This window comes from Pinus tabuliformis, chromosome 5_2 (assembly GCF_031772625.1).
Source record: "Pinus tabuliformis cultivar Carrire ecotype Pingquan chromosome 5_2, CPIR1, whole genome shotgun sequence".
Taxonomy (NCBI): Eukaryota; Viridiplantae; Streptophyta; class Pinopsida; order Pinales; family Pinaceae; genus Pinus; species Pinus tabuliformis.
In genome coordinates this window covers 275,874,821-275,900,549 of record NC_142306.1, presented here as the reverse complement: position 1 = coordinate 275,900,549, position 25,729 = coordinate 275,874,821, and positions in this window count along the sequence as shown.

Below are 25,729 nucleotides of genomic sequence, written 5' to 3'. Positions count from 1 at the left end.
TATTAACATAATTTACTATAGTTAGCTCCCGCAAAATATACTCCATCCCCTATATATTATTAAAAACCCTTGCTCTAATATCCCGCCCTGGTTTGAAATATAAACCATAAATAAAAGAATAATTCGATAGATTGATTAATCGATAGATTAATTAATCTATCTGCGATCAAACTAAGCCATATAACCCTTTTGTTGCATAAAAAAGGAATTAATTAATCATCCTGTGATTAATTAAGAAACTTCCTCCAATCGCATCACCCCCGATGTAATTAACCTCCCTAATTTGCAGTTACTACCCCATCGGGCCTGTCCATTAAAACTTGATCAAGTCCCTTCCCCGACCACCGTATGGTCTAACACCTTCAGATCTAACGGTCGATGCTCATATCGGGCGGCCCCCAATGCCGAACTTTACCCTCCTAATACGAGCGGTTTCACTATTCCCGCGTTGCTACGTGTCACCCAATGAATGGAATTGGGTGGACCTCTCCTAATACCACTAAACCCTCATAAGCGGTGCGATATAATCCACTTACCACCCCAGGTTACCGCCTTCGATAAATGAAAAAATGTCCCATCCATTAACTGGTGCCAACTGTCATTTTCGTCATAGTCGCCAAAACATTAACTTTCCCAAATAAAAAAAAAATACTCATTATTTTGTCCTACCGAGAAAAGAAACTTTTGTTCTACATGCACATTTAGAGTACGTTGGAGCCGTCACCCTACTTCCAACCGTCGACTTTTAGGAACTGTTGAATTGTAGATTTCCATTGCAGATGCGTGCACTCCATGAAAATAATACACCAGATCCATTTGTCCCTTCATGCAACCTTAACTAGGTATTTACCTATTTTACTGAGAAAACCCTATTTTCATATTCAACCTGGATTAAATTTCCGTGAAAATCAAGAAAATTTAGTGATAGAAAGCTGTTCGACAGTCTAGAAACTCCTTGAAACAACCCCATTCTTCACAAATTCTCTGGAATTCCCTACACTCATCCTTGAATCCACAAGAACCAAGGATGGATGTTCTAGTTACTTTGGTTGCCAAGCCAATTACCACTCCCCATAGAGGTTTACACCATCTTCCCCTGGTTGACAAGGATTTCCAGATAAAGGACCTCACCTTTGATGAAACCCCTTTGAAATTGCATTGTAGATACAGAGATAATTACTTAAACCATGCATATAAGATAGGTCTCTCGGACTCAAACCTACCCAAATATCAATTCCCAAGTGTTCACGTCTTTCCGGAAATTATTCATTATTACCATGCAAATTATGACCCCGTTTTCATTGATGTAATGTCCTAAGACCAGAAAATCCTTTTCACCATTAAAGCTGAGTCTGTAAATGAGATGTTACAGTTGTAGCTTGGTCAAGACCTCACCCCCCTGTCCATTCCTGATTTGCTTGAGAGGTTCTCCAAACTGTCTAGTTCCAGAAGTATTCAAATCCTCCAGACCTTCATTTCTGAAGAAAATTACATGCCAAAGGACCCCCCTCCTTACATGTCAATGTTATTTTCTGATCTAGGCAGAGACATCACAACAATACTATCATGCATTCTGGGTTCCACCACTAATGAGTATATAAATGAAATTATTTTTTCCGGTATGTCTATATTTACCCTTGGTCAACCTCCTGGAGTCAAGTTTGATTATGCCAAATTCATAGCAGATAAAATGCATGATCAGTTTATGAGACTCGAAAATAAGAGGGTATTCAAGTATCCATCAATCTTGTATCATTTGTTTCTTTATTACCAAACTGATAGGTTCCCTTCTCTGTACAAAAACTTGATACCAAAGGGAATCCTCGATCTGTCATTTTCTGGACTTCTCTTTTCCACAGGTCTTTTTATTCTCCCTATTCGTATATAGATTTTATTGACCAATTTTTGCATCCAGTGACTACAATGTTGATAGGCAATCACCCTCCCAGAATTAGTGCAGATATTAAGAGGGTTCTCCAACTATCCAAACAATACAAAGTTGGGGATTGGTATTTATACCAAAACCATACCGAAATCAGGATTTATGGGTGTGAGCTGCCTCCATATAAATTACCTAGATATCTTCCCATTCGATTATTTTCTCTAGAGTACTACAGGAAAATGATTAATTCTAATGAAATTCACTTTGTTAAGACCAAGAAGAAGGCCTAGCTTAGGATAAAGGATCGTCTAGGCCCATTTATTTGCAATAACAGAGAAGCCAGAAAAGTAGCAGATGAAATCCTTGAGAGATTGAAATTAGAAAAGAGTTTCATCTAGCCCTATGACCCTCATGGATTCATTTGTGATAGAAGGCAGAAACATAAGCTATCACTATATATCCACCAAAGGATCCCAGAGATTGAGCAATATGCCAACCAATCAGAATGGAAGGAAGGCACACTGATAGATCAAGATAGCACTCAAGTTGAAGTTGACAATGTAATGGAGGACTTAGAAAGAAGATTTAATGAGGATTCATTTGTACAGGTGTTTGGAGAAACATCATCCAGGAAGCAGTCACAGTAACCCAGTACACAACCATCAGAGCAACAAGCAACCACAAAACAAGTAGAAGATTCATAACAACTAGAAGAATCTAAGCAGCTTCAAATATCAGAGGAGGTTTCTCAACCTCAACAAATCATGGGAAATCCTCCTGTGTTGCTGACTCCTCTCAATGAGGAAAGAAATCTCAAAAGAGATAGAGAAGAGGCCACTCCTTCTAGTAGGTCTGTTGATAAAACTTTTGCTAAAAGACAAAGGTTGAATCCCTATTCAGAAGAAGAATATACTGAGGAGACCATAGGTAACAAAGTGGCACAAAAGACAAATAGTTTGCAGACTATCCCAGCATGTGGTACACTGTCCACCTCCCATATACAAGAACTGGAAAAACAACAAAGCACAAAAGTGTCTTCTTTCAGAGCATTCTTTGAACAGAGCTTAGACATTAAAGGGAAATAAAAAGAAATCAAAGCAAGGAATGAGAAGTTAAAATCTCAAACCTATGCTCATTACCTCAAAATGGCTTCAACTAATCAGGCCAGGCTTATGTCAGCTTTTGACATAAAAGAAGGGAAAATGCAAATGAGTTTCTTGAAACCAATTGTACAGCAGTCGGAGTCAATGGCTAATTATTGAAAACTGATTTTGAAGTTTTGACCAAGGATATCCATCCAATTGATCAAATACAAGTACACAAGCAGACTAGTGAGATGGTCTATTCTACATTTACTAGTAAAGCCATCACAACATACCAATTGCAAAATTCTTTTCACACCACAACAGCATAGTTGCAACTAGAAAAGGTCTCCTCTCAGACTAAAGACATCATAATAAAAACCTTAGAAGACTTTGTGATAAAGCCAGGACATGTTCCCAAGGATGTCAAAGCAGCTGAACAAGTGATCAAAAATAAAAATTATGATATAGCTGCATTAAAGAAGTAGCTTAAGATCCCTCCTCTCCACCATCCCCAAACTGTAGAGGTTATAGAAAAATAGAAGGAAGAAGAACTTATGGACCTAGTCCTTAAGTTAAATGAATAGCTAAAGGAAACTGAGAGGGAATTGGAAAATGCAATACAGTCTATGCAAAGTGAGCTGGCCACCGCTCCTCCATCTGTCATGCCCACAGTTTCTACAGCAGTACCGTCCACTCTGGCAGCATCTTTGGCACCAACACTTCCACCGGTAACAACACTGCCAATAGCAGAAGCTATTCCAACTACAAGTACATTGACCAGTGTAGGGACAACAACAAAAAAAACAGATGAAGTGATCAAAGCCATTGAATAAATGAGTATCCAGGCTATAGAATTAAAAAAGCTCAAAGAAAAAATATCATGTATTGAAACAGATTATGAACTGGAACAAATTCAAAACAAAGAAGAAGAAAGGAAGAATAAAAGAACGGAGGAGAGAATCAGAGTCCTGGAAAAGGACTTAACACTAGAATAACCATTGGGAGATATGAGAAATATATTATGGGCAAATATCATTGATTCCATCAATGATATTTTGCCTTCTATCCAGATAATTTTTGAACAGACTGAACTAGTCAAGATAGCTGTGGAAGATATACTGAAGACCAAAGAAGAATTAGGAGATAAGCCTAAAGAGGCAGACTAGTTAATTGATTTCTTGAACAACAGGAACAAGTACCAACTAGATGCGTTAGATATTGAAGATATAATAACCAACATCCTTGAAATTAAGAAAGTTCTTACTAAGAGGAACTTGATGCTTAACTTGGAGAAAAGGTGTCAAAGTATTCAAGCAGATATAGATGACTTCATGTTGAAGTATGGCATGTTGAGAGAGAAATGTCTTCCAATCCCACTGGTCATAAATGACAAGTTGATGACACATGATGACTACATCGAGAGACTAAAAAAATGCGCTAGGAGCCAAGCCAGCTCTTCAGCAGTAAAAGCACTACCTACCGGAAAGGTGCTTTATGATGGCTTGGAAAACCTCTTTTACATAGAACACGAAGTGAAACACCTTTTCACCAACAGGCCCAATTTTGTTAAGTATACAAAAGATGATAAAGTGTATAGGAAAATGATCAAAATGAAAATACCGAATGACGAATGGTGGACTAGTATGACGAATATACTATAAAATTACGATAGTAAATCCATGGAGTAAAAATATTTACTACGGTAAAGTCTAGTAAATACAGGTAAAGAGTATTAGCACAGGTAAAGAGTATCAGTAGGTAAAGATAAGAGTGAAGTCCAACACACAATTACCAAGACAACAACATGAGACAAATTCGAGTTCCAACATCCAACACATTCACAAATAGAGGGGCATCAAACAATCTGTTTTCCATCTGTCTCTACCTTCTTGGGGAAAATAACTTCTTTTTCCTATAATGAATATCGTATAGTTATGAGATATTTTGTAATATTTTTTGTATGAATACTTCAGAAATTGAAGTAACTAGGTTGGTTTAAAAATCATTTCTGTAGACTTTTGTTTTGATGCTGAAGGAACTACAATATCAAGGTTGGACTGGTTTACTGGATTGAATAAAGTTGAGGGCATTTAACTCGATTCATGTGCACTACGGGAAACAAATAAGTATCATTTCTTTAATTTTGAATATTGTTTTCCTTCATGTTATGAAATATCATATGTGTTTCCTTATAAATTCCTAAAAGAAAACAATGAAAAGTACTATTAGAATTAGCTTAAATGTTCTATGTTTTAACTGTTTGCTCATTTAATGTTTTCTACAAAATTTCTTAAATTTGGGAATTCTTAGTTGCTCCCTTATTTTTGTAATTCATTCCCTTTATTGGCCCTTGGTATAGGATTCTTAATTTCCCTTGCTATTTGCCAATCCTCCCTTCTTCAGCTTGATCCCTGCTAAGGATTCTTCATTTCCCTTGGCCCTGGTTAAGTTCTCCATCCATAGAAACTTTTAGATTTGTCCTTGCTGCGCTATCTTACCTTCTGAACTCTTACCTTGGTGATTAATCAAATCCTAATAAACCTTTCAAACTTGACTCCATAGCCCTATGGCCCTGATATCTTCTCTGCCCATCTGTTTCCCTTAATTCGACCAAATAAATCACAACAAATCCCTTTAGCATTAATAGCTAGCCTAAAATCACCTCAAAACAATGATAAATCATAAAGGGAGAGCCCTCTCCGAGTATAGGTTCGCTAGGATCTGTACTTAAAAGATTGGTTTGTAGTTACCTTGGATCCTTTCCTTCTTTCAGATAACTTCTAAGGAAAATCTGAGTGATAACAACCTGAAAATGAGAAACAGTGGAATGAGGGAGTAAATTTGGTGAATTAACTTCCTAAGACATGATATCCAAAATTAATATTAAGTAATGATATCAGGTGTTGTTGAGTGGATTGTGTAGATTCTCATATTGTGGAGAGGTGGGTGTGTAGAATGAAAGTACACAAAGGATAAATGGGTGGAATAAAGTGTGGGGAGAGGAAAACAACAAATAAGGAATATGAAGAGAGAGATATATGCATAGTTTTTTTGCACATTGACAAATTGAATAAGTGTTGAATATAGAGGAAAGAGTGCATAGAAGCTTGTGTAGAACACTTTTAATGAAATTTCTCTACTCCTTGGCCTAGACAAATTTTTGGGTCAACAACATGATCTATATCCTATTTACAGAAAATCAAGTAGAGTCAAAACTTCATTTAACCATTTATAGAATTGTAGGATATGACCCTCAAAAGCGTGGGACATAGGGTTGTTCATTTTGGGATTACAAATTTCTATTGAATAGACTTAGCCATAAATGCCATGTAAGCACTATTATTTTCAATATTTAGGAACTTAAGAGGGTCTCACTCAAAAAAATTACAATAATTGGAAGAGTAGATTAATTAGGTTCTTCATATATTCATAACACCATTATAAACTATAAGAAAATCATTCACATTGCATTACACATTCACATGAAGAAACCATTGGAGCATCCATTAGCTATCCACATAGACATTTCGTATTAAAATATATATGATACACCTTTCACATGGAATCATTTAAAATTAACACTCAATATTTGGGAATAAAGAAGCATCTAACACTTCATAATATAGATTTTTACAATGCATACAATATTCCATTAACCTTTCTTGGATAGGACTCTATGAATCATTGTATATGGGGAGCAGAATCGGGTGAGTTTCCCGTCTGGTGGTAAGAGGGTAAAACATATATTAGAGCTTGTGCATAGTGATGTGTTCAGACCTGTGAAGGTTCCATCACTGGGTAAGTCTGTATACTATGTATCATATATAGATGAGTTCTCAAGGAATACATGGATATATTTCCTCAAGAATAAATCTAAAGTCTTTGACAGGTTTAAATAGCTTAAGGCTTTGGTGGAAAACCAGATAGGGAAGAAGATAAAGGTGCTAATGACAAAGAACGGTGGAGAGTTTTGCGGGAAGGAACTTGAAGAATTTTGTAAGAGGTGTGGTATAGAACGGTACAAGACTACTCCATACACACCTGAGAAAAATGGAGTTGTAGAAAGGATGAATAATACATTGATGGAAAGGGAAAGATGCATGCTCAGTGGTGTCAGGTTAGGACAAGAATTCTAGGTAGAGGCGGTGGAGACAACATGTTACATGGTCAATAGATCACCTTCATTAGCATGGGAGGATAAGACTCCACAAGAGGTATGGACTCGTAAGAAACCCTCTCTTTCACATCTGAGGGTATTTGGATGTGATGCATAAGTACATGTTCTAAATGAGAAAAAACAAATTTGGATAGTAAATCTGAAAAGTGAATTTTTGTTGGGTATAAGAATGGTTTAAAAGGATATAAGATTTGGAACCTAGTAATAGGAAAGGTTGTGTATAACCGAGATGTGGTGTTTAGAGAGGTGCAATATGTTATTAAACATGAAGTCCCATCAAAGAAACTTGAGAAGATAGTGTTTGAGCTTAAGAAGGAAGAATTAGAGTCTATAGCAAAAGAGGAATATGAAGATGAAGAGCCACAAACTCCAATTTTGATGAGATCAGTTCGAGAAAGAAGGCAGCTAGAAAGTTATAGTCCATCTAATTTCTGTTCAAATCTTTCTTTATCTATTATAGATGAAGATATCAGAACTGTGAAGGAACCAATAGTTTAGAGGATGGAAAACTCTAGAAACAGGCCATGTTTGATGAGATGACATCTTCGCACAAAAATGAGGTTCGGGATCTGGTGGAGTTGCCTGCTGGAAGGAAACCCATTGGTAGCAAATAGGTGTTCAACAAGAAGAAGAATGTAGAAGGAAAGGTGGAGAAATAGAAAGCTTGATTGGTAGAAAAAGGTTATTCCCAGGTGTTTGGAATTGAGTTTGGTGATATTTTTCTCCTGTTTCCAAGGTAGCTTCTATTAGATTACTAATATCGGTTTCTGCTACTTTTGATTTTGAGGTAGAACAAATGGATGTGAAGACAACATTTCTTAATGGGGATTTGGAAGAAGAGATCTAAATGAAGTGACCTAAACGATTTGCAGTGAAGGGTAAGGAAGAACTGGTATGGAAGTTAAAAATGTCTCTCTATGGGTTAAAGCAGTCACAAAGGATGTGGTATTAGAAATTTGATACATTTATACGGGGAATTGGCTTCAGTAGAAGAAAAGTAGATCACTGTGTGTATTTTAAATTAATTGGTGACCATGTTATTTATCTGGTCTTGTATGTGGATGATATGCTACTGGTTGGAAATGACAAAGAAATTATCTAGGATTTGAAGACCCAATTGTCCTCCAAATTCGACATGAAAGATCTCAGTTCAACAAACTATATTTTGGGCATGGAAAGTAAAAGAGATCAGGCAAAGAGGAAGCTCTTGTTAAACTAGAGGAAGTATGTCAAGACAATACTGCAGAGGCTTCATATGTAGGATAGTAAACCGATGAAATTTCCTATTCCTGTGGGTGTAAAGTGATCTGTTGAATAGTGTCCAAAGACATAAGAAGAGGAAGAGGACATGCCCCATGTTCCATATGCAAGTGCAGTCGGTAGCTTGATTTATGTGATGGTTTGTACTAGAATAGACATTGTAGATGTATTGGGAGTATTGAGAAAGTTTATGTCAAAACGAGGGAAGGAGAATTGAACAACAATGAAGCTGGTTTTCAGTTATTTGCATGGCACTAGTGATTATGGTTTGTGATACCAAGGAAGACCAGGATTGGACATAGTTTTGGATATCTATGGCTTTGTTGATGTAGACTGGGCTAGAGGTCTGGATCAAAGAATATCTACAAGTGGGTTTGTGTTTAACCAATTTGGAGGTGCAGTCAGTTGGATGAGTAAGAAATAATCTGCAGTGGCACTATCAACTACAGAGGCATAATACATGGCAGCCACTCATGCAAGCAAGGAAGTAGTTTGGTTGCAAAGATTGTGTTCAAGTATGGGGTTAATACAAGGATCTATAAGGATAGAAAGTGACAACAAAAGTACAATTTTCTTGGTAAACAACCCTTCTTATCATTCAAAGACAAAGCACATTGATGTTCAATACCACATTGTGAGGGATATGATAGAAGACAAAAAGGTTTTTCTGGAAAAGGTGGACACTTTGAAGAATACTGCAAATGCATTTACAAAATTTGTGAGCTTTGAGAAGTTCTCTTCGTGTAGAGAAACAATGGGCGTTGGATGTCTGCATAAATGACTAAGCTCTCATGTGGCCCCCTATGGAAAGAAAACAACAAGTGGGAAAATGCTGGGTTGTGTTATATTCTTTCCACAACTAGCTCCCAATTAACCTTAGCAGAACCTTCAAATTGGATATTTTGAAACTGTCATTCACCTTGTATGCTCAATTCCATGAACCTCATGATGAGAATCATTCCCAACATAGGTTATTGAATTTCCACTTCTTCTAGGATTCCCACCATGTGCGTGTTGACTTCCTTAAATGATTTTGATTTCATCCACACTATTTTCATGGGTTTTACACTCTATAATATGGTGAATTTGATTAGTCCTTTACACTATAATTTCAATAAATTATTCTCTAAATAGAAATGATCACCTACACTCTGCACTCCAAACCCAATTGTCCCCCTTACATTAGTTTTAACACCTGCACATTGTTTAATACCTACACACTCTTAAAAGCATGCACACCCTTATTTCACTTGATTTTTTTAGATGATAATGCTCCTAATATATAAAAGATTCATTGAAATAATGAAGTCTCATATCCATGCGAGAATTTTATAATTCATTATGGTCTCTTCTCTCCACTAACATTACTACCTTCACTATCAAACATAAGTAGTGATCACCTTGAATGTGAACCACATGATTTGCCACTTGTATTAGCTTGTCATATTCAATATGAAATTGGAACATAATGGGGTATAAATAATAAATATGTACACTAGTACCCCTATACATTCCATATAGCCAATTGTCTTACTTAGTTATTTACTCATAAAAGAAACTACAAATCTATGAAATTTATCCAAGTATTTTCTATGTTGGGTTGTCTTATATTCTTTCCACGACTACCTCTCCTTGTTAAACCAGGGAGTAGGGGATGGGCGGGGTCCCCCTTCATTGCATCCATGTTTAGTGACAACCCCCTATACGGGGTCTGGGGAAGTGCCCTGGGAATTTTTTTTTTGGACCCTATATTAGGTGGGCATACCTACCTATGGTTTTATGCACGGTTTTTGCACATGGTTTTTGGTACGATGTTTTTCTCTCCATGGTATTGGATGCTTCGACATGTATATATATGTATTGTAACATTGAAAGTAACATAATGAAGAATCAATCTAGTAGTCTTGGTTTTGGGATCCAGGGGAAAATATCTATGTATATTTGTTTTATGTGTTATGCTCTCACCATTGTTTATTTTCTATTTTAATATTCATACGTAGGTAATTTCTGTACTGGGTTAAAACCTACATTTGGTATCAGAGATGTTTTGGCTTCAAGGGGACAACTTTGTTGCTGAGGGGTTTCACTCAGGCCTATAGTAGACCCTGTTCAATGGGAGATCCACAGGATTGATTCTGGTGGTGAAAGAATATGACAAGCAGTGGAATGATAGAGATTGATAAATTGAATGGTTAGAGTTTTGAGTTGTGGAAAATCAACATGGAGGATCTGCTGGTGGACAAAGATCAGTGGATCGCATTAGATCAAGGTACTAAACCAACAGGAGTGTTCGATGAATAATGGAAGAAGTTGGATCTGAAGGCTAAGAGCACAATACGATTATGTGTCTCAGATTCGGTATTGTTGAAAGTATCAGGGGAAGCAACGACGAAGGATTTATGGGACAAGTTAGGGACTTTGTACCAATCTAAGTCTTTGGTGAATAAACTACTCGTACGGGAAAAGATCTATAACCTGAGGATCAAAGATGGAGACTCGATGATAGAGAATCTTAACACATTTAATACTTTGGTAAGCTAGTTGTTGTCTACTGATATTAAAATTTGAGATGAAGATAAGTGCATTAGTTTGTTGTGTTCTCTACCAGATTCCTAGGATAGTCTGGTTATTGCAATAGGTATTAATGTAACTCCCTTACAGTTTGATGAAATAGGCTCATCCTTGCTAACAAAGGAGATGAGACTGAAAAATATTGAGAGCCAGAATGGTGATGCCATGTTTGTACGAGGATGGTACTAGAATAGAAACAAAAATAATTCATTGAGTGGGAGATCTAAATCTATAGGGATATCTAAATCTCCAGGCAGAATTTGTAAAGTTGTGTTGGAAATTTGGAAAGGAAGGGCACAACAAAAGGGACTGTAAATCTAAAGCTACTCACAAATGAAAGGGATCTGGTGATGCTCCTTCTGCATAGGCAAAAACCACCTTAGATTAAGGCGACGATGTGTACATGGATTCTTATTCAAGTACACATGTAGATCACGAGGCATGGTTGATTAACTCAGGTGCATCCTTCCACTTCACTCCCCATAGAGAGTGGTTATGTGAGTATGAAAAATACGATGGTGGTGATGTCTCATTAGGGGATAAAAGGAAGGCTAGAATCATTAGTCGCAGAAAAGTAAAGTTGAAGTTGCAAGGTGGAAGGATTAGAAAACTTCCCGTTCTTCGTATTCCTGTTGTTATCTCAAAATCAGACCCTGGAAGGCTGCTGACCAGGAAGACCTTAAGTAACTATTTCAAACCTACTTTAGGCTGAGGCTTAGCCTCCCCAACCTGAGAGGGCTCTCTCAAAGGATTAATGATTTTTTATTATGATTAAGATGGCTAACTCTTATGAAACAAAGATAAAAATGTAAGTGGTGGAAAGACAACTAAAAAGTATCCATTGGGCTTATGGAGTCAAAATCGTTTTAGTATAACAATGATATCAACCTTACATAGAATTTAGGACATTTAGATTTCAACCATTCAGAACACACCAGAAACATATAGGACAACACAATTTATAAATATGTGAAGGAAATTAGAGCATAATTAGTGATTTCTAAGTAATCACACATCTATAAATACTGAGGAGACGATTGTTGGAAATAATACTGAGAGGGGGGGTGAATCAGTATTATCAGATCAATAAAACTTTTCAAATTGCATGCTCAGAAACATATACGCTACTTCAGTTAAGTGAACCCGCATGTACACGCTACTGTGTCTAAAGAAACTAGCGTATATCCAGAAATCTTATGATTCAGTTAGCTTATCTTCAGTACTTGCATCAGAACATTATTAACCACATTGACAGTAAACAGGTGCAGTATAATAGAACAGATCATCACATAAAAGCCACACAGATGAACACCATGAGATAAGGTGGAAACCCAATGTGGGTGAAAACCACGTGCTGCAATTCGTCTCTTTCTTATTTAATAAGAAACTTCTTTTACAATGTACTGGTGCAGTCCTTTACCAGTACGCAGGCTACAACCTGCAGAGGGCTACAACCCTCTCTCCTTTTCCAGTTACTTATGGAAGGGAGCTACAACCCCCTCAGCTCTTGTACTAGCCGATCCATTTACTAGTACGTAGGTGCTGACCTTACAGAAGGCTACAACCTTCTTTCCTTCAGGGACCACGTTTCATCAATTTTCAGACTGGATCCACGAGTACAAAACAAACACTGCTTCAATACAATCATCAACTTATACTTGCATCATAATTCTCTAAATCACCCAATACTGAATCACTGAAACCCTGTCATCAAGAACACAGAACACAAACCAGAGCCCAGAACTCTGCACCAACCACCAGAATCAACAGCAACCTGAAATATCAAATCTTATTATGCATACGCTACTTCTCTATACCAAAACTGCGTGTATACGCACTTTCTCCAAAGGCAACCCGCCTACAGATCTAGAAATAATTACTTATACCTTCACTGTTAGATTTGACCCTTGCCAAGCGTCCCGAACAGATAACCAGCAATACCAGATCTTCTCACTTCGTCAGACACACTTTGCTTCACATCCTTTGCCTAATGATCTTCTCCTTATATAGCCTTAGGCCCTTCACAATACCACGGTCCAAAACCATAGTAACACAATACCATCAACTTCAAAACTAGGGATTGACACGACCGTCGAGACACCATGGTCCAAAACCATAGGCACAACTTCCAAGGACTAACCGCCACGGACCAAAGGTACGTTTTCACATGTACGAGCTTTTACTGAAGCCAACCTGCGTGTATACGTTGATTTTCCTTAATGAACCTGCGTATATCTCTTTCTTGTCCTGTTGTACTAAGATCTGTCCTCTGATTAAGTTGCCATCACTTGTACCTACTTCTGAGTGAGTTACCATCAAGGACAACACTTGTAACATAATGCCAACAATCTCCCCCTTTGGACTTGACGACAACCACCACACCAAGTCACTCTCCCCCTTTGACATCAAGGGCAAAGGGCGGACCAAGATATTCTCTTCTTTGGTATACCTTCTGTTGTCCATACTCCCCCTGAGTACATGCTGAAGTTTCTGATTTGTCTCCCCTTTGTATATGCCAAGTTGTATCAAACCATCCATTCTCCCCCTGAGCATATGCAAGTTCTAAGACCAGCAATAACTATCATTTATCATAAATGATCTGTACCATACGCATAAGCCTGCAGTACCATTCCTTTGATCAAACAACAAGATGTATCATTTAGTTTCATCAGCAACTTCTAACCATAATGCCAACAATGAATTATTTGAAGTATATGCTCCTCCTGAGCATGAGCCAACCATGAGTGAACCATTTCCTGAGTCTATTCCGCTACCCTTTATGCTCCCCCTGAGCTTGAGCCAACCATGACTGAACCATTTCCTGGGTCTGTTCTGCTGCCCTTTCTATATATACGCGACTTTGCAGCTTGTAACTCGCATATATACGTGACTTGTCTTCATTATATCAGCGTATGCAATATGGAATACTGAAATTCATCACTTTCAGATTCCCCTGTGTCTGTTATGTCAGCTGACTGAGTTATGACACACCTTTATGTCTCTGTCTTCTTCAATTCCTGGAACTGTGATGATGTATGGTCCTCTTGTTTTGAATTTTGAAATCTGCTCCTGCATTCCCTTGCTTTATGCCCATATTTGTTGCATGTATAACATCTTACATATTTCATGTTCCTTCTATCGCAATCAATTGCTTTGTGTCCATATGCATTGCAGGCAAAGCAATATCCTCTGAAATACCTGGGATGCGATGATCTTTTGTAATGGTCTTGAACCATTCTACTTCTACATCTGGCTGCAACATGTCCAAGATTATGACATACACAACATTCAACATTATTCAGTGGAGGAAATAATCGTCTATCACGTCCATGGTTAGGAGTAAAGGATCTTCCTTGAGGAATTTCTTTCCTTGGTGGTTCCTTGTTGAGCATTTCAGATTTCTCATTAGAGTTTCTTGCCTCACCTTGTGAACTAGATTCACCTTCAACATATTCATGAAAACCAAGACCAGTTTTGATAGCAGGAGACCTTTGACTATTAAGAATATCATCCAAGACTTTAGTACTATCTTGAAATCGTAAAAGCTTATCCTTTTCTTCTACTTTACCTTTCAAGATATTTACCTCAACTTGATGTTGTTATTCCTTTTCCAGTTACTGCTTCCTTAGGTCTTCTTCAACTTTTCTTCCTTCTTCCACTTGTCCCTTTAGTTTGATCACTTCATGTTCTTGATCTTCAAGAGCTTCTCTGTTCTTTTCTCTTGATTTTTTAAGATCTTATTTTAGAGAGAGGATATTTGATTCAAGTCTCTGAATTGTTATGCTCTGTTCCTTTACTATGTCTTGCAATTGCTCTCTTACCCTGGTTTCTGTCTCCAATTGTTCATTTAATTTGGTAACTTCTTCAGTTTCTGCATTCTTCTCTTCATGTGCCATGACACTTCTAATATCTTCACTATTATTGGATGAAGCATTCTTCTTTTCATGTGCCATGAGACTTCTAATATCTTCACTATCATTGAATGAACCTTTAATATGGGTATAATAGCTTCTACCATCTTCTTCAGATATCTTTCCTTTGTTATGAGGGCATCTAGCAGCATAGTGACCAACTCTACCACATAGAAAAAATTTGAAAGGTAGCTTACCTTTAAACCGTCCAGTTCCCCGTTCAAGATTCTTGAAAAAATTTACCTCATCTTATTCCTCTAATGCTTCGAATGCGGCTTCTGATGGTACCTCTTGTCGCATTTCAAAAGCAGTTAAGATCCCGTGAAGCTGTGACATGGTGATTTTCTGCACATTCTCCTTTTCTTCTATGGCAGATACTTTAGAATCAAATTTAGCAGACAGAGATCTCAAAACCTTTTCAACTAAGACAACTTCCTCAAATTCTTCACCCAGATCCCTCATACAATTTACAATCTCATCCATATGCAGGAAATAATTAGCTATGCTTTCATTACCATGCATCTTAAGAGTTTCATACCGGATTCTGAGAGTTTGAAGCTTTTCTCTTTTTACCTGATCATCTCCTTCATAGCTTGTAACGATTTTGTCCCATATTTCCTTAGCTGATTTGAAATGCATGATCTTCATAAATTCTGATTGTGTCAAACTACTCAATAGGACAGTAATAGCTTTGGCATTGAGCTCATATTTCTTTTTCTCTGCTGGATCTGTAGGAGTTGCTAATGGGAATTTGTATCCTCCTTCTATGATTCCCCAAACTTCTGCTCCAAGTGATTGTAGATATGCAGTGGTTATTATCTTCCAGTGGGTAAAATTTTTCCCGTCAAAGACTGGTGGCCTGATGTGTGCCTCTCTTTCTGGATTAGCCATTCTGATGGATCTTTTCCTTCAAGCGATCAAGCTTCTCTGAAGGACCTGCTCTGATACCAATTGTTGGAAATAATAATAAGATGGTGGGGTGAATCAGTATTATCAGATCAATAAAACTTTTCAAATTGCATGCTCAGAAATATATACGCTACTTCAGTTAAGTGAACCCGCGTGTACACGCTACTGTGTCTAAAGCAACTAGCATATATCCAGAAATCTTAAGATTCAAATAGCTTATCTTCAGTAATTGCATCAGAACATTATTAACCACATTGACAGTAAACAGGTGCAGTATAACAGAACAGATCATCACATAAAATCCACACACATGAACACCATGATATAAGGTGGAAACCCAATGTGGGTGAAAACCACCTGCTGCAATTCGTCTCTTTCTTCTTTAATAAGAAACTTCTTTTACAATGTACTGGTGCAGTCCTTTACCAGTACGCAGGCTACAACCTGCAGAGGGCTACAACCCTCTCTCGTTTTCCAGCTACTTCTGGAAGGGAGCTACAACCCCCTCAGCTCTTGTACTAGCCGATCCATTTACTAGTACGTAGGTGCTGACCCTACAGAAGGCTACAACCTTCTTTCCTTCAGGGACCACGTTTCATCAATTTTCAGACTGGATCCATGAGTACAAAACAAACACTGCTTCAATACAATCATCAACTTATACTTGCATCATAATTCTCTAAATCACCCAATACTGAATCCCTGAAAACCTGTCATCAAGAACATAGAACACAAACCAGAGCCCAAAACTCTGCAACAACCACCAGAATCAACAGAAACCTGAAATATCAAATCTTATTATGCATACGCTACTTCGCTATACCAAAACCGCGTGTATACGCACTTTCTCCAAAGGCAACCCGCGTGCAGATCTAGAAATAATTACTTATACCTTCACTGTCAGATCCGACCCTTGCCAAGCATCCCGAACAAATAACCAGCAATACCAGATCTTCTCACTTCGTCAGACGCACCTTGCTTCACATCCTTTGCCTAATGATCTTCTCCTTATATAGCCTTAGGCCCTTCACAATACCACGGTCCAAAACCATAGTAATACAATACCATCAACTTCAAAACTAGGGATCGATAGGACCGTCGACACACCATGGTCCAAAACCATAGGCACAACTTCCAAGGACTAACCGCCACGGACCAAAGGTACATTTTCACATGTACGCGCTTTTACTGAAGCCAACCTGTGTGTATACGCTGATTTTCCTTAATGAACCTGCGTATATCTCTTTCTTGTCCTGTTGTACTAAGATTTGTCCTCTGATTAAGTTTCCATCACTTGTACCTGCTTCTGAGTGAGTTGCCATCAAGGACAACACTTGTATCATAATGCCAACAAGGATAATACACAACATTCTGAACAATAAACTCCTTCTGATTCCTGAGAAGTAAAGCGTAGTATTGTATTACTAAAACTGAGTCATATACATAGCACAATAGTTCCAATTTCTCTGAAATTTTCCAACCTCAAGTACATTGTTGTTTCTTCTATATATAGAATTCTTTACAAAGCCGAGATTCCTCCTCCAACATGAGGGGAACTCAAATTCTGCTTGCTATGACACCTATTCCAACTTTAACTAATAAATTGCAACAAACTGCTAACTCGATATTTTAGAAACCTAAAACAATTAGGAGTCTAACTCCACATCATGCTGGTAATAGCATTAATTACAATCAAATCTTGTTCTCTGACAAGTGGTCTCCTTCCATTTAGCTGTGGTGGATGTTCAAAGCTCCTTACTAGTCCTTAATGTCTTATCCATTTATGGTTGTTGAGAAGTAGGAAACTGCCCCTGTTTATATGCTTTTGGTTTCCTCAAAGATATTTGAAACCAATTAACCATGTTGATATTCTTTAATTAGCCAACAATCTATTGGAGTCTGATGTTCTTCATGTGCTGTAAGCCTCTCCCATATACATGTGTGATTACAAAACTTCTCTAAAGTTGATTTAAAAGTCATTTACAATATTAGAGGTGATCATTTGTATAACAAAAAGTTTAAAGTTCATATAACTTCTTTCCACTTGTTTTGTCGTGGCTAGTTGCTTGCACATTGTAAATGATCTTTTCTGCGATTTCCTTTCAAAAATGTCCCCTTGGTCCCTCAAAACTGGTTGACTAAGCTTTAATTATGCAGCTACAACAGTTTCGTAGCGCGCTATGAAACTGCTGTGTAATCACAAAACACAATTTAACACCAAAATTTTATTGACTTGAGCCTCTTTTATCTTGACATATCCCTTTCAACTGCCCTGAAGCTATCAAAACTGAGTAGAGATGTATCATTCTTCAACAAACTGTAATAAGGTAAATCATCAAAATTTTTAATATAACCTTACTTGCTGTATGGTTTCCTTAAGGATATCTTTCCCGTTGGCTTAGTTGTAGCTTCAACTCTTCAATTTGTCTCTACATAACCCTGATCCCAGCTCTAAGTTTCATATTAACTCTTCCGATGAACATTGCTTCCTTTATTGCAGGGACTGACCAGGTATAATAGTGTGCATTATAGTATACCACCTCGGGTATTTGGAATGTTTTGGCTTCCCATAGAGCTTGCATTTTGTCAAAATGAGCTTCCCTGATTGCATGCTTCCTAGAGGCTTTCTTCAATCTAGCAATTTCAAGATTTGCTAACCTCAACTTATTTTTCAATTCTTCAACACTATATTCCTCTTGCGGGATGATTTCCTTTCCTCTATCTTCTTTATGAAGCTATGATGATGATTGTAATGAAGTCACAGGTTTGTCATGAGTTTTTACAATCTCCTCTATTTCACCTATTTCTCGAAGCATTTCCTGTATCTGTTTGAAATTCTTCGTCGTGGGTCTTCTTTGCTTAAAGACAAATTGAGCAACTTGATCATCAAACTTGAGCTTTTTTGAGGCTTTGGTTCTTTTAGTCTTGTCTTTACCTGATTCTATCAAATCTGCTTGAACCAGGGGAGATTTTTCAACTTGCAGTTAGTCATTCAAGTTTACCTTTGAAACAGGGTTTTCCTCAGCAACTGCCTTTTTGCCTTTTTCCTTAGCTAATTGACTCTTGGTCATTCTTCTCTGGACTACTTCTCCTGCAGATGATTCACACCTACCTTCTTCAATCTAAGTTTTCTTTTTCAGGGACTGCTAGGGTGTGTCTTGGATAACCATTGATTTGGAGGGCTCCCTTACTTGTTTCCTAGCTTTCAACTTTGTGAATCTCTTGGATCTTGTTTCTGTATGATGACCAGTTGTTGGTGGAGAATTTTTTACAGCTTGGGGGCTGAGACCAGTTTCATTTTTAAAGCCAGACATAAACATGAACGTGGGCTAGTCCCTACCTACTCTCTGGAGTTCATGCGGAACGATCAACTTAATAATCCATGGTGAAACAATGAGGTCTCACAGGATTCTTTCCTTAGCTACACCTTGTCACACATTTTGCTTAGGCTACGAAATAAGTAGAAAGGTAAATCAAGAGATATCTTTCCTGTGTAATGCAGCAGAAGCTTGAAATGATATGAATAAACCTTATTATATCTCCCTTCATAGGTAAGGTACCTTTGCATGCAGGTAAGAAAATTGGCATATGAATCGTTAACATAATTTCTAGGCACAAACTTGTTTAAATCTGAGTCAATGAACTCTGGCTTTAGAAATTCTTTGCAGGGGGTCATATCAAATTTAAAATTTTTAAACCAACTTTCTTGTTCACTTGGAATCTCAGTAACAATGGATATTACCTCTGGTAAGTTTGCAATTCAAGCATCCCAACCTTTGAATTCAGTCCTGTGAAATTCAAGGCAAATTCCTTGGTGATTTGTGCATGACCTCCCTGGAGTTTCTCGCAAAAATTCCAACATCCAACCTGCTTGAATGCATGCTCAACTTCTTTGTTCCTCAAGATAATGTCTAAACCTTCAGGTTCGTTCCTCAAACATCTACCTAACCTGTGCTCTTTTCTTTCTGGAGATCCTTCCATGAGACTTTAGCGTAATGAAGGTTTGAAATACTGCCACTGCTCAATCTTTGATCCCTGCCTTGCTTTATGGCTGCCTCGCTTGATGTATAATGCATTCAAATTGAACGCTTGTAGATTTGTTCCTCATGCCATGATTACAATCATAATTATGACAGTGAATGTCTGGCTCTTCTTGAAACTTGCAATCCGAGCCTACCAAGGTACCTAACGACTCTAATGAAGATAAGCAGTTATACATGATAGATGAAGTGTATAAGTTGACAGTGGATGATGCAACCATAATTGAACTTGACAGATATGATAACTAAGAAAGATTTGCTACGGATTGCATGAATATCCGATTTTGTAGCACAGCTAGTGTAAAATCTGGGTTATGCGCTACGAAATCACCTAAACTACGTTGCGCTATGAAAACACCTAAATCATTTCATAACACATAAGAACATTTACAAAAAGCTTGATAAAGAGGTTCTATGTAAGTTATGAGACCAATGGTGATTGAGAATGGACTATTGAATTTTATTTAACCATCCTACGAAGACTCTCAAGACACTAAGACTTTGACACTAAAGTAAACATGGAAAAATTGAACTTTGGACTAACAGCTAACCTTCACAAACAAACTGATGTGAACAATTTGGTAATTTCTTCTTAAGTGATAACATCTGCATTGGCTAGAAATTTGATTTCTGTAAGCAAGCTGGTTGATGAAGGTGTAAAAAGAGTGTTCGAGAAAGATACCTGCAAAATGGTTTAGGGAGCACTGGTATTAATGTGAGGAGTTCGGGTTAGAACTGTGTAGAAGATGCAATGTAGCACTGTTGTTGATGGGTGAAATAGTTCTGTGTTTCCTGAAAGTGGAGCAGAAAATCTAGTGGTCTCTAGAGAAAGGACCATGCTATGGCATCAAAGGCTTGGACATATTGGAGAGAAGGGCCTTCAAATACTTCATGGTAAAGATATGGTAGAATGTATGACTAATAGCTCTCTGGATTTTGATTTTTGTGAAAATTACGTATATGGGAAGAAGAATCAGGTGAGTTTCCTGTCTAGTGGTAAGAAGGTGAAACATATATTAGAGCTTGTGAACAGTGATGTGTTTGGACCTGTGAAGGTTCCCTCACTAGGTAAGTCTGTGTACTATGTATTATTTATAGATGACTTGTCAAGGATTACATGGATATATTTCCTCAAGAATAAATCTGAAGTCTTTGACAGGTCTAAAGAATTAAAGGTTTTGGTGGAAAACCAGACAAAGAAGAAGATAAAGGTGATGAGGACAGAGAATGGTGGAGAGTTTTGCAAGAAGGAATTTGAAGAATTCTGTAAGATGTGTGGTATAACACAGTAGAAGACTACTCCATACACACCTGAGCAAAATGGAGTTGCAAAAAGAATGAATAACATGTTGATGGAAAGGGCAAGATGCATGCTCAATGGTGTCGGTTTAGGAGAGGAACTCTACGCAGAGGTGGTGGAGACAACATGTTACCTGGTCAACATATCACCTTCATCAGTGTTGGAGGAGAAGACTCCACAAGAGGTATGGACTCGTAAGAAACCCTCTCTTTCACATCTGATGGTATTTGGATGTGATGCACATGTACATGTTCCAAAGGAGAAACTAACAAATTTGGATAGTAAATTTGAAAAGTGCATTTTTGTTGGGTACAAGAATGGTTTAGAAGGTTATAAGATTTGGAACCCAGTAATAGCGAAGGTTGTGTATAACCAAGATGTGGTGCTTAGAGAGGTGAAATATGTTACTAAACATGAATTCCCATCAAAGGAACATGAGAAGATAGAGTTCGAGCTTAAGGAGGATGAATCAGACTCTATAACAAAGGAGGAATCAGAAGATGAAGAGCCACAAACTCTAGTTGTGAGAAGATCATTCTGAGAAAGAAGGTAGACAGAAAGGTATAGTCCATCTGATTTCTGTTAAAAGTTTTCTTTATCTATTACTGATGATGATCCCAAAACTATGAAGGAAGCAGTAGATTCAGAGGATGGAAAACTCTGGAAACAGGCCATGTTTGATGAAATGGCATCTTTGTACGAAAATGAGGCTTGGGATCTTGTCGAGTTGCCTCCTGGAAGGAAATGCATTGGTAGAAAATGGGTGTTCAAGAAGAAGACGAATGTAGAAGGAAAGGTGGAGAAATACAAAGCTCGATTGGTAGAAAAAGGTTACTCCTAGGTGTTGGGAATTGAGTTTGGTGATATTTTTTCTCCTGTTTCCAAGGTAGCTTCTATTAGATTACTTTTATCTGTTTCTACTGCTTTTGATTTTGAGGTAGAACAAATGGATGTGAAGACAACATTTCTTAACGAGGATTTGGAATAAGATATCTACATGAAGCAACTTGAACATTTTGCAGTGAAGGGTAAGAAAGAACTGGTATGGAAGTTAAAAAAATCTCTCTATGGGTTAAAACAGTCACGAAAGATGTGGTATTAGAAATTTGATACATTTATATGGGGACTTGGCTTCACCAGAAGAAAAGCAGATCACTATCTGTATTTTAAATTAATTGGTGACTGTGTTATTTATCTAGTCTTGTATGTGGATGATATGTTGCTGGTTGGAAATGACAAAGAAATTATCCAGGATTTGAAGACCCAGTTGTCCTCCAAATTCAACATGAAAGATCTTGGTTCAACAAACTATATTTTGGGCATGGAAATTAAAAGAGATCAGGAAAAGAGGAAGCTCTGGTTAAGCCAATGGAACTATGTCGATAGAATACTGCAGAGGTTTACTATGCAGCATAGTAAACTCGTGAAGGTTCATATTCCAGTAGGTGTAAATTTATCTGATGAATAGTGTCCCAAGACACAAGAAGAGGAAGAGAACGTGTCCTGTGTTCCATATGCAAGTGCAGTTGGTAGCCTGATGTATGTGATGGTCTATACTAAACTATACATTGTAGATGCGTTGGAAGTATTGAGAAGGTTTATGTCAAAACCAGGGAAGGAGCATTGGACAACAATGAAGTTGGTGTTCAGTTATTTGCATGGCACTAGTGATTATGGTTTCTGTTACCAAGGAAGACCATGATTGGACATAGTTTTGGATATTTGTAGCTTTCTTCATGTAGACTGGGCTGGAGATCTAGATCAGAGAATATATACAAGTGGGTATGTGTTTAACCTATTTAGAGGTGCAGTCAGTTGGATGAGTAAGAAACCATCTGTAGTGGCACTATCAACTACAGACGTAGAATACATGGTAGCCACTCATGCAAGCAAGGAAGCAGTTTGGTTGCAGAGATTGTGTTCAAGTATGGGGTTAGCATAGGGAGCTATAAGGATAGACTATGAAAGCCTAAGTACAATTTTCTTGGAAAAGAACCCTTCTTATCATTCAAAGACAAAGCACATTGATGTTCAATGTCACTTTGTGAGGGATATGATAGAAGACAAAAAGGTGTTGCTGGTAATGATGGATACTTTAAAGAATACCACAAATTCATTGACAAAATATGTGAGCTCTAAGAAGTTCTCTTGGTGTAGCGAAACAATTGGTGTTGGATGTTTGTATAAATGACTAAGCTCTCCTGTGGCCCCTTGTGGAAAGAAAACAACAAGTGGGAGAATGTTGGTTTGTGTTATGTTCTTTCCACGACTAGCTCACCAAGTTAAACCAGGGGGTTAGAGGGGGGTGAAGCCCCCCCTTCGTTGCACAGATGCACAGTGGGGGGGCGGAAGCCCCCCTTTTACAGGGTTTTGACAGGGGCAGTATCCCCCCTTTATGGTGTCCAGGGTAGCACCTCGTGTTACACAACATTTTGTCACTGTCCTTGTGCTCCCCATTCCTCGATCCTCGAGGACCTCTACATTAAACTCTATATGCTTTCCCATTATGAAGAAAATTCCTTTACATCCATATTCATGTGTAGAACATTCCCCTCTTGCATCATTTCCCAATAATCTTCCTTCAATCCTAGTTTTCAAGACGAATGCTAGTGATTAGTCCCTTCCTTGCACCAATTTTCATAGCTTGAGACTAGGCCTAGCACCGATTAGCCCCTTCCTTGCACCAATTTTCATAGCTTGACACTAGGCCTAACACCTTGCGACGGAAGTGATGCCTTCACAACTCACACTGACCCTCTTTTGGCAAGTTTTTAAAAATGAAGTCAAAGCTTCCAGGTCCATAAGATTCACGAACAGAAGTCTAGTAAATGGTTAGGCTGGATAGAGCCAAGAGAGTCTGTTTGGGCTCCTTTCCCATATAAATATGGAACAAACCAAAGAGATAAGCCCTCTCCCATCATAAAAGGAACATCTTCCATCCATCAAAGCTATATAAACTCCTCCTTTTCCAAGTTGAACTAGTTCTTTTTGGAGCTTGAATAACCAATAAGATATCTATAGTTTTTTCCTTCTATTTTATGAGTGTAAAAGGAGAATAATGTGTTTGGTTTGGTTTGGAACTAGAGGGAGGAAGCCTTAAATTTACATTGTTGAGGATAACCATGAGCTGCTAGAAGTGGTGTTGGAATCTGGATATGTCAAAGGAGACTTGCAGAGTCAAGGCTTTGGTTGTATCTCTTTTTGAGCTTTATATCAATACAATTAATGATTTATTTCTTACGTTGAGTGTCATATTACATTTGATGGCTTAAGATTCCTTGAATTTTTAAGTAGATTGAATGTGATTGTATTCTATTACATTTTTTGTTGTCTCTTTTGTATTTGTCTTAGGTATTTGAAGGAGAAGAATGAAAAGAAGCTGGAGCGAAGGAGTGAGGTCACCATTAAGTGGATTAGCGTTCTAAGAGGTACGCCCTCTTATTTCATTCTAGTTTAATGAAGTTTTCATTAGGTTGTTTTGTTTGTAGCTAGACCCACTCTTCGGCTAGAGGGATCACCTCTATCTGCAGAGGAGATTTACCTTCACCAATAATTGGCGACTCCATTGGGGATTTAACCCAGAATCTCTGCTTTCGCATACTAGAGATACACCGAACACAACCTTCGGGGAGATTTCCTACCTACACTTTTGGGTTTGCTAAGAGGTATTTTGTAGTTCACAGTTACCTCGTAGTCCTTTTGCCTAGATTATCCTGAGAAGTTGTTTTAGTCTTTTTGACTCTCTAAATTTAAAATATCATCGAGCACTTGTCCTTTCCATATCGTTCAAACCAAAAGTGATAGAATCATCTTTTCCTTTTTCTCGACTATTAAAACATGAAAAGGCACCAGTCTATTTCATCGTCTTAACAAATTGTTTCCCACGATCTCATCACATTCCTGATAGTCTTATTGTGGACCGCATCATGAGTATACCTTTAACATATTTTGAAGAAGCCCTCAAATTAATCTCTTTTCTCTTGTTGTTTGAGACAAAGTCATCGTGGCAGAACCATCAGGTTCACCTAGTTCCTCTTCCACTACTCCATCTAAAAGATCATTTGAGGAGCCTCTTCCCAAACTCCCAAAGCCACTCGAGGATCAAGGTGTTGACTTGGGAATTGTTCTGAGTATTCAACCTTTGTCATCTCATTCTCCCCCATCTGATACTACGTCACCTTATGAATCTGGCTTAGAAACTCCAGATAATCCTATCTAGACTTCCTAGAGTTCGCCGACCCGTGGAGGTCAGCAAGGAATGGTTGTTTTCCCTCTGAATCCTTTGTACGATCCTATTGTGATATCATTGCAACATCCTTATAGTCCATCCGATCAACTGGGTATTCCTTTGGAATTATCCCCTCGAACATCTTTGGTTTTCCATCATCATTTGTTTCCACTCATGGAATCAGAAAGCGAGATTCTAGTCTCCTCTCTGGGTCACTCATAGGTTTCTACTACACAGTTTCTTCATGTTGCTGATGAATAGGGATACCAATTCCCTCCCGAAGGTTTCCCTCACACGGGAAGCATTCCAACCAGCATTTACCATGAGTATAATGAGCCTTCATTGCCGCATGGTTATAATTCTCTA